At 35.1% G+C, this 7,500-nt stretch overlaps 1 protein-coding gene and 1 long non-coding RNA gene across 4 annotated transcripts in view; one reads left to right on the top strand and one right to left on the bottom strand.

The window, feature by feature from the left end:
- LOC136855386 (uncharacterized) overlaps positions 1-6,433 on the bottom strand; it is a 235,205-nt gene extending 228,772 nt beyond the window's left edge. The window contains exon 1 of the long non-coding RNA XR_010858016.1: positions 6,317-6,433. This is a non-coding gene — a long non-coding RNA (uncharacterized lncRNA). The remainder of the gene's footprint in view (positions 1-6,316) is intronic.
- Positions 1-7,500, top strand: part of bent (projectin protein bent) — a 206,019-nt gene that overhangs the window by 400 nt on the left and 198,119 nt on the right. The gene's annotated exons all lie outside the window — the stretch shown is intronic.

The following is a 7,500-nucleotide window of genomic DNA, read 5'->3' as shown; positions in this document are numbered from 1 at the left end:
AAAAAAAAAAAATTCGTCACCAACAATATTCATCATCAATCCCTTTGTAAACGATAGCATTTAAGCATTCATCAACACATCTACCTGTTTTGTGGCTTAATCTCCCCTTTCAATAAGCACCAAAAAGAGAGAAAGAGAGAGACAGAGAGAGAGAGAGAGAGAAAGAAAGAACGAGCACTATCCAACGTCCAAAAGATGGCTCCTGCTCTATCTCCAAAAATAAACACAATCAGAGAAACCGTTTTACAACCAACGAACTAAATACATAATCTATAGAACAGACGAAAGTAAAGCAAAACTGAGCAGACTTCGGCCGCCCAACAGCAAGAGGTGCCTCCTGAACCGTCCACAACCAACTTCTTCAGGAGCAGCTGAAAAACCGAAGACCGTTGATCCTGGGGAGACAGAAGGGCCTAAAAACACTGAAGGGGGGAGTTCTGTGAGAGAAACTGGAAAAAGAAAGACGAGGATTTAACAGTGTCTGTCTTAAAACCAGAGAGAGAGAGAGAGAGAGAGAGAGCGAGCTCATTCAGTCAACCGATCGCAGCCTTCAAAACGATATAACGGCACTGTATAAAAAAAAGTTCATTTTAAGCAGAGATCTCCCCCAACAAAGTGAACAACCCCGATCAAGAATTAGTGTCAAAAAGTGTTACATAAATGTACTTAACGATTCTTCCTCTCGTGAATTTCATGTCAATTCTCCTTCACAAACTGTCGCGAGCAAAAGAAAACGAGTGTGTTCAAAGAGCAGCAGAGAGTCTCTCTCTCAATGTCTCCTTTTTTCAAAACTAAGATCCTCCTTCTCGCCCAGGAGTTTTTGGCTAACCGGCCCCTCCGCTACTGTAGCGCCTTCGTCAGCCTGTGTCCATGCCTCTACCCCCATCAGGAGTCCAGCAAGTGTTCAACAAAATCTAGTTTTGTCTCTTAGTTCTCCCTTTTCCCTGTCCCAGATTCTTTCTCAGGTAGAATTCACTACTCACACTCTTGTTGGTTTTGCTTCTTCAAGAGTATATATCTATTTAAAATTCACCTTTCATCCTCTATGCCAATTCTTAGAAGGTAGTTTTTAAGAGTCAGACTCGAAAATGAAAACACTCATTGGTTTTTCTTGTGCCCACATCAAAATCTTAATTCCACGTTCAAAAAATATTTCTGAACAGAGGCAAATACAGTATACAGAACACGGAGGGGCCTGTGTGTGTTGGATTCTGGTCTTGTTTCAGCACCGTTCCATTAAATAAGTGACTGATTAATATTTCTGTGAGAAAAAGAAGAAATAAAACAAAAACTTGAAAAAAACATAAGCAATGAAGTGATATAAAGACCTATCGATGCCTTAAAAACAATTAAAAAGTGATTTTTCCCCTCAATTTTAAACAAACCTAATTACCAAAAATTCAAAAGCGTCATTCTAAAAAAAAAAAACTAATCATTAATATCTGTGAATCTGACGGAAAATGAAAATGGTACTGTTCTCATACGCGTCACTGTGCATCTAGGAAAACTAAATTAAAATACTGAATATCTGAAGTGCGTGCAGTGATATACTTTCGGTTTTCATCTAATAAGGCCATACATCCAATGAGTGCCCTAACATTTTATCTGTTTTATTCATTTAGTTTTTTCTTGCTGACTAGTTAAAACCTGCTCTGTTTCTCCTCCCTCCCTCAAGTGCAAGTGTCTTAACCAAATCTCTTGCTGGTAGTAAAGCTTTTTCTAACAGTAATCTAAAATTTTACATTTTTTGCGAACTTACCGTCCTACTCCGGTTTTTATGATAGTTGATAAGTTTCATCTGAAATAACTGGGTTACTGTTTTTGTTCATGAGAAGTTTCGTCTGAGGGATTTTTGCTGATTATAACCACTACCAAGAAGTTTCCTCTGAAACATTTTCATTATTGGTACTGAGAACTAAAAGCCACAGTAGTGTTAAAAATATTTATGTACAGAGGTTAATATAAATGTTTTTAACACTACTGTGGCTTTTAATTCCCGATATTATAGCCTCGTTACCGGGTCGCCTTGTTTCGTTATTGGTATTGTTAATCAGAGTTAAATCTAGTCTTGTTTTAAATCTTCACTGTGTCTCAATTCTTCATCTTCCACTGACCTACTTTTATTTGGTCAGATCTAGGCGCCTCAGTTTCTTTGCAACTGCAAAGAGAAACATTGTGAAATAACAACTGTTTTCATATTAACAGCTTCACTTTTATCATCGCCATTTAATGATTGTCTTTACTAACAATATTTAATTTTCCTTTATATAGATTTATTGTAATTATATTTACAACACATTCTTTTACAAATCCTTAAGGCTACACTTTCGCAATTGTGCCAAGGATCCTAAAGGAATTTTAAGCTACACGAAAAAACTATTAAATGCTTAACACGTACGATCAAGTTCGCTTTTACAAAATTCATGTAAAAAGTGCGATTTTACTCCTGTTAAATAAATATGTGGAAAATTTTATCGATATTACAACTCCATTCATCAAAGAAAACTTTGTTTACAATCATCGCTGTTTTTAAAATGCTCCCAACGAATTTACTTTCGCTACGCTCTTAAAAACTTCCTTAATAATAAACTTGCTTCACAACTGGCTATAGATACTGCAAAATCAATAACAAGAGCAAAAGTGGAAGCATATATAACCGTAAAAATGTGTAATTACACTTTTCACTGACGAGACAATGACCTATCATCTTGCAATGACAAACTTAAAAGAAATTCCGTAATGTTAGCGTTAATAACAAGATACATACATAAAGATAATACAGAGCGTCTTACGGCGTAGCTTGATTTTAGTATTCTACTGCAATCACTTCCATCTTGCAAACGTAACTGTCCAAGCAATAATTATTCCACTCGCCAATCATTCCCTGCCAATTACCGATTCAGAGATGACTTTATAAAGTTACTCCAATAACCAGTGGGGAAACCAATAGACAAATACCACCTGCAGATGAATGTTAAGATTCATACGCGTTTGAAAAACAGTTGCCTGAAACTATTTCAGAGAGAGAGAGAGAGAGAGAGAGAGAGAGAGAGAGAGAGAGAGAGAGAGAGAGAGAGAGAGAGCTATTGCTTGAAACTTACAAAGATGAGAGAGAGAGAGAGAGAGAGAGAGAGAGAGAGAGAGAGAGAGAGAGAGAGAGAGAGAGAGAGAGAGAGAGAGTTAAAATAGGGTCGCATTTAAGGATAGAACTGTCTTTAGGGTAGGTGTTGATAACCGGGGAGAAAGGGGCTAATTATAGCCGTGAGGAAGAGCAGCCCCAGCCTAGTCTAGTCATGGATGGCAAATGCTGTGTACAGAAGTGGTGGTGGTGGTAGCCAGATTCAGAAAGCTTGTGGGGCTGAATTATGGATGATGGCTTTAATAAACGACGAACGCCACAATTTAGTTTAGGAAGTTGGTGACATTTTTCTTGCGATTCAAACGGTTTATAGTGTTGGCTTATTTATGTAAATTAAAACGACATAATGCACTTCCGGATCTTCTGACTGAAACGGGTTTACTACACTGTCATGTTCTTCTGAGTAAAATCCCCTAATACACAGCAATATTTTTCGAAGATGGTAACACTTTCTTGAGATTCAAACAGTGTCTATGTATTGCCTTATTCTTGTGATTAAAAGGACGTAGTACACCAGCGATTATTATGATTAAAACGCTCTAGTGCACGGTCATGTTCTTGCGAGTAATACAAGCTTAACACAAGCAATATTTTTTCGGATTCAAACTGATTTTTGTACTGCTTTATTCACGTGATGAAAACGGCATAAACCACAGCCCAAAATTATGCTTATAACAGTTATATGTCATTCTCACGACTGATTAGAAAATAATTATAAATTGTCATATTCGTATGATTAAAATGGTATACTACACTGTCATATTCTTGAAATAAAAACAGTACAGTACTCTACCATGTTCTGATGATTAAAATTAAATAATAAGTTGCTAAATATTACGATTAAATCAACATACTACAGTGACATTCTTATAATTAAAACGGCATAATAAACTGCCATTTTACGATTAGAATAACAATCTACACTGCTCTAATCTTACGATTAAACCGAAATAGTATATTGCCATTTCATAATTAAATCACGAACCGCACTGCCATACTGCTGTCATTAAAATGGCATATACTGCCATAGTTTAGGATTTAAAAGTCATTACTGTACATTGCCATCTTCTTCTGATTAAAGGCGTGATACAATGCCAATTATAACCATTAAAACACAATACTACACAAACATATGCTGTTAATGTTTGCGGTGCTCAGAAATGACTAAAACCACGAACTCGGAAATTTTTAAGAAAAACAAAAGCAGTTTTGCAACTGTAGGGAATAATCTCAGAAAAGGGTGACAATTCACAAAGGACACAAAGTAAATACACTCAAAAAGACCTTTAGTTTGCTGGTATATATATATATATATATATATATATATATATATATATATATATATATATATATATATATATATATATATATATATATATATATATATATATATATATGAGAGAGAGAGAGAGAGAGAAAATTTTGCCCTAAAAGGTAATTACTTTTCCCCTGCTCCGTTCACAGAATCAGTTTAAAAATAAATAATGTTACAGTGACCTACATCCGCTCTTTTTCCGGAAGTGGTAACATACCGTGAAGGATTTGGGGAATAATCACATTGGTCTCTCCCCGAAATATCTCGTCGCTTTTTCTCTCTTAATTATTTTAGTTATTTATTTTATTATCATTACTTTCTTTGGTGAAACTGATCACTTTTCTTTGTATACAATTTGCTGTAGCTGGAGTAAATAAGATCAACTATTGATGAGCAGATAAATTAATATAAAATGCTTAAATCAATTAACTTTGAACTCCAAAAACTACAGTAGTCATTAATGACTTCAGGTAACATTTATATTTCATTTCAATGCTTCGTTTTTCACTTACGGGATCATTCAACACTTACTGAAGAAGCAAGATGCTTTCTATTTGTTTTTTTTTAATTCTTGAATGACATGCGAGTCTGATTACATTATAAAATCACATTAGCTTTAATACGATACAAGTGGCAATGGAGAGGTTATAAAACTGTATATTTGCGTACCAGAAAAAGAAGAGTACAATTCTGTAAATTACGATAATAACTGACAACTTCAAAAAGTACATCGCACCACATAGCAGTGATCACTAACCGGAGACCAACTCTTAAGACAGCACTTGAACTATACAACGTAGCAAATCCAAGACAGCATAATGAACTTTAAAAATGTAAAAAACAAAATTAAAACTGGTAGGAAGCCAATACAGATTACAGATTACTTTAGTCACGGTCTAAGGCTCAGACTCTAAGCGGATGCTACCATTGTTTGACGTATCTATCCAGTCCGAGATACAGAAATGAGATACAGAAATGAGTAAGTCATGCCCGAGGGAATAGATTTTTAATGACAAACAATTTTGTTCGTTACTAGCGTAAACATTCATGTTAAGTCATGTCGACAAACTGAAATCTGCCTATGAAATGAACGTCTTTGAAATTTCCAGCAGCTTGATAAACCAAATGCATCGTGACTAAACTATCATTGGGATTAAAAAGAATAATGAATATTTTTATAATTGAATCAAAAATAAAAGAATCAAATAATGATGATCGATGAATTACACCATATTCAAAAGCTAATTTAAAAAATATTTACGTAACAGCTGGAAATATTTCAAGAATTTATAATTTGCCCCCCCCACAAAATTAATTAAGTATACCTTAGTTTAACCAGACCACTGAGCTGATTAACAGCTCTCCTAGGGCTGGCCCCCCAAAAAAACCCTGTAATGTGCACCCCAATATTTATTTGATATTTGCTTTTAAACAGAATCGAGACTAAACTTTTTCAACTAACTCAGGCATGGTGTGACACCTAACCGACATATATAATATGTATATATATATATATATATATATATATATATATATATATATATATATATATATATATATATATATATATATATATATATATATATATGTATAATGTATACACACATACATATAAACATATCGATATATTTATATATACATACATATACATATAACTTAAACATCAAACAACTGACCAGGCTCTCATACACATATCAATAAAAATATCACATAAAAGTACATCATACCAGAATGCTTTCCAACCGATTTCACGAATGCATTTATATGAAACATACGAAGACCTCACTTAACTATACGTGCGGACAGATATAGGTTCGCCTGAAGAATATAAATAAAGAAATTAAATGAAATACTCCACATACCTGTTGGTCACGAGTGTTGCATGGACGCCAATCCGATGACGTCACCATCATTCTCTCTCTCTCTCTCTCTCTCTCTCTCTCTCTCTCTCTCTCTCTCTCTCTCTCTCTCTCTCTCTCTCTCTCTTTTGAGGTACCTGAAAGATATGAAACCATGGGAATTAGTTCTCGATATCTTAAGCAGAAAACAACCTATAACAATTAATTACTCCTCTGCTAAAACTGTGTAGTACTGAATTCGATGACTATAATTCAATTTCAAATCAACGCTGTCGGTGTGATGGTTCCAGTAGGCTATGCCTGGCATTGTGGCAATAATAATAATAATAATACTAATAATAATAATAATAATAATAATATATTCAACATTATCATCTTACTTGAATCTTTATATGTACATTCTCCCGTTAATTAAATAGAAACAGGCACAATCTCGCTCCCTAACATAAAAATTAAATTCCAAAAGAATTTCAACAGCAACAGAACGATTCGTCTCTTGTATTCACTAACATGCTGTGGCTATTTATATACTCTTCTAGAGCAAAACAAACGGCAAATTTCATAAAGTGATTCATGCTGTGACGTGAGGGGCTACCGTTTGATAATTGCGAATTCATGATTCCAACCGCAGCGGTAACCATTTCTGCGGTTACAGGATGAATACCCTTTAGGGGGTTAGTGCTGTCAGTACACTTCATGCGGTGCACTGAAGGCATTACTTGAGGTTCTTTGCAGCGTGCCTTCGGCCCCTAGCTGCAACTCCTTTCGTTCCTTTTACTGTACCTCCGTTCGTATTCTCTTCCTTCCATCTTACTCTCCACTCTCTCCTAACAATTGATTCATAGTGCAACTGCAAGGTTTTCCTCCTGTTAAACCTTTCAAACCTTTTACTCTCAATTTCCGTTTCAGCGCTGAATGACCTCATAGGCTCCAGTGCTTGGCCTTTGGCCTATTTTCTATATTCAATTCAATTCTATATTCAACACAAGATGAATAGGAGTGATTGCTAATTTGGTCTTCTCTTGGAAAAATAAACTCTCGGTGACAACTGACAGACGCAACGGTGACCTCACCTTTGAAAGTTCCGTCTTATGATGAAGATAAGGAAAAGATGAGGTTTTGAATTATTATATTCAATACGCAATGTAATGCTACTTTACGAAACATAGTGATCCGAAACGTTATTG

Source organism: Macrobrachium rosenbergii, chromosome 3, assembly GCF_040412425.1.
Source record: "Macrobrachium rosenbergii isolate ZJJX-2024 chromosome 3, ASM4041242v1, whole genome shotgun sequence".
NCBI classification, from domain to species: Eukaryota; Metazoa; Arthropoda; class Malacostraca; order Decapoda; family Palaemonidae; genus Macrobrachium; species Macrobrachium rosenbergii.
Note: the sequence above shows the minus strand (reverse complement) of the source record. Positions and strands in the feature narration are given on the sequence as shown.